Raw genomic sequence first — 7,601 nt, forward strand, 5'->3', positions numbered from 1 at the left:
GTACACCCGGATCCGAATCAAGGCGATCACCGATTGGCCTTTGTCAGTCAATATATAGGAGCTTCAAAAGTTCCTCGGCTTAGCGGCGTACCTGCACAAGTACTCACGCAATTATGCCGAAATGACATCGCCAAACTTGGCGATTGCGGACCATGACCGACCATTTCATGTGATCTTTGACGCCAGCGATTTTGCAATCGGGTGTGCGTCAATGCAATGTGACACAGACGGCGCATAGCGCGTCATCTGTTTTCAATTGCGTCAGCTTCAATGAGCTAGACGCAACTATCCAGTGCATGACAAGGAACCCCTTGCGATGAATAGCGCACTGGCTAATATTAGGTCTATTTTTTGGGAGATAGATCGTTCATTGAAAATACGGACCATGCGTCCTTACGCACGGTGGCGTAATGGTTGGCTTTCTTCGCGGAGTGTTGCTTCTCCGTGGATTATACACCAGGACGACTTGACGTCGTCTTTGATGCCCTTTCGCGCCGACCCGAATTTGTGCCGACTGCGCAAGCGAACAGTGAGCATAATGCTACTCTTGCGACAATCAACAGTGAGCACAAGGCCACTCTTGCAACAATAAGGGTTCCGTCGTCAACATATCTCGACGATGTTAGAAGAGTTTATCAAGAAGTTAAGTCTCTTTAAGGGTCGATGGATTACCTTAGAAATCCATTCCAACAATCCTTAAAAGGATTGTCGAAGTTGTATCGATACTCAACAGATCGATACACAACACGCAGTGGGTCCACTGTATAACACAGCCATTGCTGGCGACACACCTCGTTTCGATAATTTCCACCCATATTGTTTGCGTTTACGCATCATGTATGAGTACCACGATTCACAAATCAGTGGTCATCCTGGACGTGAGAAGATCGATCTCACGATAAGTCGCGACTTCTACTGGCCACGCCAGTATGGGTTCGTTCGCAAGTACATACGTGCTTGTATAGTTTGTGAACGGGTAAAGTCCAGTGCTTCATCTCGTGCTCCGTTACAACCTCTGCCTGTTTCGGCAGAGTGTTGGCAGTCCGTATCTATGGACTTCGTCTTCATATTCCGCGAAGACACCTACAAGAACAATGATATTCTTTTTTTGTTGATAGTTTTAGAGAAATGGTATATCTTGCTGCCGTCCGGAGTCTATTACAGCAAAAGTTGTACTCGCGTCTTTGTTGACACGATATTTTGACTCCATGAGTTACCCCGCGAACTGGTCTCAGGTCGAGACCCAAAATTCACGGCGGAATTCTGGCAAACTGTGTTCGAATCACTTGGAACACAGTTAAAAACATTAACTTTTGATCATCCTGAAACAGATGGCCAGACGGAGCGTGCAAGCCGTATCCTCGAAGAGATACCTCGCATAATTATCCACTCTTTTACGAGTTGGAGCGAGTTCTTGCCGATGGTAGAATTTGCCATCAATAGCTCAGTGCATGCTTCCACAAAGCATACAATGTTTTTGTGAACGGCTTACGCCATCCAAGTATACCCACCTTGTTTGAGAGTGACTCGTATTCAGAAAAAGGAAGGACTCGCTCGAGCAAATAATTTTCTAGCTCTCGCTCATCATTCATTGACCGTAAGGTCAAATAATGTTAATTTAGTCAACATTTAAGTAGACAAATTCAGTAAGAACAACAATGCTCTACCGCTCTAACAAAAGAGGAGATTGACATCTACGCAGTGCGAACCAGTTGCACAAAAAATAATAATAAAATCGAGTCAGCAGGTGATTTTCTGCTGGCTAGAGAAGTAGTGGTCCGTTTCGTTCAGGATTTCATCGCTGATGCGGTGGATCGACAGAGACGAAACTCTGACAAAAATTGAAAAGCAAACATTCTTTCATTTATGTTAACGATATAGTCCACTTGTCTACGGTAAACCAACCAAAACATGTAGTAGCAAATGTAGGCAGCAATAAATCACTGCCCAGGTATATCGGCGGTTGCTTGAATTACAAAGCAAAGGCAATGCGTACGCATCCTGCGTTTTATACTGGCAGTCTCCGCCCGTTCAATCATCACACCGGAACGGTCTAGGGCATCCGCCAAAGCCTTATGGTCTTGGGATATAGTCTGATTCTCGCGAAGCAGACGATTCATCTTTTACTCCAAGAAAGGGATCTTCTGACGAGCTGTCTCCAGCTTGTTTGAAAGGACTGATGTGCTCTCTCGTTTGCCAGTTGATCAGTTGCCACCTGCGCACAGTTTTTCAATTGGTCACGAGAAACATTATAAAACGTCACCACTAATTTGCAGCACCGGGGTCGCTCGGAATCAACGCATCCTTTAAGAAATGAAGGGTGTAATTCAAATTGCGATGCTGATTCGGGTTCATCAAACGAGGCAAACTTGATTTTTCTCCCCTCCACATCCATTGACGGATCCGAAATATTAGAAAAGGTTTCTTGTTGGACGCCTCTCGAATCACCGTGAGGCACGAACAGAATATCCGCTCAAAGAGGCTTCGAACTGGTATTTCGTTCGTTAGCGAGGGTATCTACCCTCGAAAGATAGTTGGGAACCTCGTTTCTAACTGATGTTGTATGTTCCGGGTCTTGTACGACGTTACGACGAGGCCCATCCTCCTCGACAGAGGGCCGTCAGAGAACGAGTGCTTCCCGCGCTCGAAAGAGGGTTGGACGTTTTTAATCCCTTAAAAGCATTTTGAAAGAGATAAGCGTCCTCCAATGAGGATCTTTTAGGGAATATGCTTCCTTAGGGACATGACCTGCACCCTTAGAACAGCATGGACATGATTTTCCCACGTGAGGCAAGATATCTCTGCCTTTCTAGACAAACGGTGCAACTTATAGCGTGCACCGACTGGTCCGTTTTCCAAACCGTTCACGGCAATCGTTTAGCTCGTCAAGCCAGGCCTCGCGGCCAATGCTTTGAACATTCTGGTCAAACGCTGTCCAAGCTTGGAACAAAGGTTTGACATCCTTTGCCTGCTTTAAAGTGTGCCACTGATGCCGGAAAAGGCATCGATGAAGAATTCCGTTCATCCTCACTAGGCTTGTGAAGCCTGGATGAGTCGAATAGCGGGATATGATATCGATCGTTGGTCAAACCATATTAACGAGCCAGGTTACCCTTAGAGGGCAAACAAGACTTCTTTCCGTGACCGAGCCGCAACGTAATGCGGTTTCTTTCCTGTTGACTCAATTAACATTAACGCTAACATGGCTCTCGGAGTGATCCTTAGAATCACTCCTTTCCTGATGATGCAAACTAAAACCACTAACAGCATTCCTCCCTGCACGATCACTTTGTTCCTAATGACGTATACGAACGTCACCAGAGTGATAGTCGCCCATGAAGTCATCATCAGGTGACTCTCCGTCCGACGAGTCGAAAAATCTCGCCATCACCTATTTGGTTGTCAAGTTAGAGCCCAAAGATTTAATGAACTCGGCCCCGGGTGATCCAGCGGCCTTCATAGTAGCCACTGAGTCGTGCGATGACGGTGACTTGGATCAGTCACCAACAATTGGTGAAGCAGGTGACTTTTCACCATCACCTGTGATAACGTCATCAGATGACATATTCCAGTCACCTCCAATGGGAGTAGGAGGTGACCTACTTCCCACATTAGACGCATTAGCGTCTACTGAAATGTTTGCATTACCAGCAGCTGCACTGATCCGCGCAGCTGCCAGATTTGCGGCCTCATGGGTGACGCGCACAGGCTTGCTGGTAGCCATGCGCAAGCGAATTGATTTCTGTTCAAAAATCAACGAGATAAAATTGGAATTTTTAATTAAAATTAAAAATGCAAAAATACAGGGAAATACAAAATATTATATCCTGTCACGCTACATCAGTCACTATTGTGAATGTTGCTTAACGTAATGGTGATGTAGCGGGGTGTCCCGTTACATAAGTATTATATCCTATAAAAGGGAATAATATTATTTCCTAGGAAGGAAAATAAATAAAGAAGCACAAATTATTATCTTCATTAATTTTGACTCAAATAGTTTCAATAGTTCCAATTTTACTAAATTTGGTAATATTGATGCAACAAGACATTATCGTTGATTTAAGTCTAAATTACACCCGCCAATCGTTATGAGATACGATTGTGCGGTGCCATGCTTAGTTATTTTTTTATATAATAAGTTCAGTAGTAGATAGAAGATCGTTACGTAGAAAACTAAATGTATCACGACAGTTTTATCTTTTCTCTATTCTGAAGCCTTAGCTTAGACCCTAAAGCTAATTACCCTTTGCTTTAAGAAACCTTCCTCTGTACCTTTGTGTACGAGAAGTTTTGAGGCACCTTGCCTACACTGTAATCGGTGTAAGGTTAGGTAGAACTTATCAGTACTAGTGAAAGGTGCTTTGTTACAGCAAGGAGAAGCAAGATAACATGATTGATGTATCGCGTGCTTAAGCACAAGGCGACAAGGCGTGATTGTATCTAGGGAGGAGTTGCTCTACCTATCATTCCACTTCGCTGGTAGCTTTGTATACCGCTAGGCACCGCTTTGGGCTGATTTGTAAGAACAAGATGCAGGGAATCTCGACAGAGTAAGGTGCTTGAAACAAAGTTATATTTTCTACTTTTTGCAGTAGAAAAGATAGGTGTCAGTTGTTCGAGTCAACCATCTTATGTTAGATAGCTAAATGATTTAAATCATACGTATGCTTTCCAAACTCGAAAATCCGGAATAACAGACTATACTTAAACTGTTAATTTTGCAAGCCCATCTTTATTTACTTGGCAAAAAATGTTTTTCTCTTGATCTGTTAAATCAGGAAAGGTAAACGACGAAAATGATCACAATCCTACGACCAGTCTGTAGGCGGGTGCTACTGTAGCAGCCACGCACTACTTCAGCACACACCTTCAACCACAGTGAGAAAGCGGTTTGACCGCCTTAATTGACGTGCAGTGAGGTAGTTGGTGGGCGCCTCAGCGTCCTCACCCAACCAACTAAGTACCTTAGTACTAGTGTCGTCACGGAAGCGGTAATCCGGCTTCACATGCGCACTTGTTAAGTAGGAAGTAATTTTAAGACTGATTAATATATAATCGTATGAGGTATCAAATTTTTTATTCAGTCATTAATGCCATCTCTGTAGATATGCGCTGATGTGTATTGCGAGCGTATTATTCTCAATACCTCGGATTGCGGATGACGCTAGCCGTCATCCCACGCTACTTTCACGTCGTCGAGCGCTTTTGTCAGCAGGTCCGCAAGCATGAGCTTCGACCTGAGGTACTGCACCACGATCACTCCGCGTCGTGAGAAGTCGCACAGGAACTTCAAACATACGTCTGCGTGCTTGGCTTTAAACGACGAGACTTCCCTCGCGATCTGGCTTATCGCCGCTTGATTATGCGCGTCGCCTTGTGCACCGCAAATGAAATGTCCGGTCGCGTGCACCGCGCGACGAATAGCAAGCTTTAGACGAGGGAATGGAGGTCGCGGATCATTTGGTCGCCGACAGGCTTTGTCACGCCGAGGAGCGTTCGGCTTTCTTTCAGCCCTTCGTAGTAGTCGTTGCCTATTGCCGTACGTTGCGCTCGCATCCCATAGCCAATTGGTGCAAATTAGGTCGCCGATTGCCCCCCTTGGTCCATTCAGTACTCGCCGCCGACGCGAGCCTCATCTCGAGGAACTTGCCTACGCGTCCGAGGTCCTTGGTCGAAGAAATGCAAGTTCCCCGAAGAAACGTCCACCGCCGCAGCACTTGTTCTTATCGCTAGAAGATTGTCGACGTACACGCCTACGACTACGAGCTTGGTGCTCTCCTTTTTAGTAAAGGCATATACCGCTCTCGCAGCGTTTAATTCCGCCTTATGAGCTGTCTCCAGCGTCCGCCGGCTTACTTGAGTCCATACAGGCTCTCATGCAGTTCCAAAACCAGCTCTCATATGTCGGCTGAGATCACTCTATTTTGGAGCAAATGCTGTTTTGCGAACGTATAATTTTGGGACGCCCTGTGTAACATATGACGGATTTCGAAACTATTAACTGATATAACGTTGTCTCAAATCATGCTGTTGCTTATAAACAAATGCCATAAAGCCCAACATGCTATGCATCTTACGCATTGCTGCAAAAACGTGTCTCAGATAATGCTCCGATTTAGATAACCTGTGAGCCGACAGTTATTGTAAGGGGGCACCTTTTTCCAAGTACTACTTTAGCTATACTGATAACAGCGAAGGCGAGGAGCCTCCGAATACTTCACTTACACGAGTGTAGAGGTAGGGGTTGAGAAGCTAAGAAGTCTTAGCAACTAAAAGGTCAATACTTAAGATGTAATGGGGCACACATCGGTTGGGAAAACCGTTGTTTTGGTACATTTACATTATAGGTAAAATACCCTTTAATCCTATTCTGAAATAGTTAATTAATTGAAGTCCCATTTATTATGGGTATTAAATGTGCTCGCCGCCTGATTTATATCGGGCGGCCGAAATCTATTTTACATTAGCTATAGTAAGGTTTTAGATTAAATTATTAAAATAAAGTGCAATTCCCCTTTTGGTCTTAAGGCGTTAAGTGTCTTCGTAAGGCTTGCGCATTGATCTGTAAGAGATAGAAGCCTTCATAAGGTATATCCTCTTGGGCACGAGCTACCACTTGGTTCAACGAAACCCTGAATCCCTTGAACTAGGATTCACTAAGCTATTATAGCTTGTGCTACTCCCTGAGATGTTAAGCCCAATAGTTCAATGAAACCAAGAGACTCTCGAGTCTAAAAGTCTTCCTCTGACCTTAGGAGTGAGGTAGCTTCTCTGAGTCTACAAGTCTTCCTCTGACTTTAAAAGCGAGGTAGCTCCGCTACACCTGGTAGCACTCGTAGTCAATCTACGCCTGAGTCTTTTCAAGACTAATTTCTCACCGAAATGGAAGAGATTCCAGAGCTTTCAGAGACGCAACGCGCAGCTTACGACAAGTTCAAAACTTTACTTGGGCTTGAACTCGTGGAATTCGTTATCTTCTTCGGACCAGATGTCCTGCATGCAAGACTTGAAGCCTTCATGCGATATGAGACCTCCCTGATCGGCCAGGTACAAGATCACTAAGCGGCATCTATGCCAGCCCGGTACAACTCTGTACCTGATTTAGAGCCGAAGGCACGCCCTCTAACTGTCAATGTGAATTGAGGGAAAAGAGGGAGAAAATCTTCCTTTTGGATCAAGCAGATGGAGATGTCCATTGATTCCGCCTTGCTCTTAACAGAACGGCAAAAGGTGGCTATGGCCATTTCCAAACTCGGAGATAGAGCGATGGGGCACTAACGTGCAGCACGTCCATAAACGACGCTTTATCTTCATGGGATTCGCTGAAAAGGCAAATGACTAGTATATTTGCATTGCCTGATCAGGCTTTTTGTATGCGAGCACGGCTCCTAGCGACTACACAGGGTAAATGAACCCTAGTAGACTTTGTCTAGGAGTTGAGAGCTCTTATGGCATCTGTGCATCAAGACCCGGTGAAGAAGCAATTCTTGTATCAATCTTAATAGGGGGTCTCAATGAGGGCCTTGCCTGGACGGAATTATTCCGATCTCATCCCGCTAATTTCGAAGTGGCAGTTGCCATAGCGCGACACGGTAACG

Source organism: Bremia lactucae, linkage group LG9 (genome assembly GCF_004359215.1).
Source record: "Bremia lactucae strain SF5 linkage group LG9, whole genome shotgun sequence".
Taxonomy (NCBI): domain Eukaryota; phylum Oomycota; class Peronosporomycetes; order Peronosporales; family Peronosporaceae; genus Bremia; species Bremia lactucae.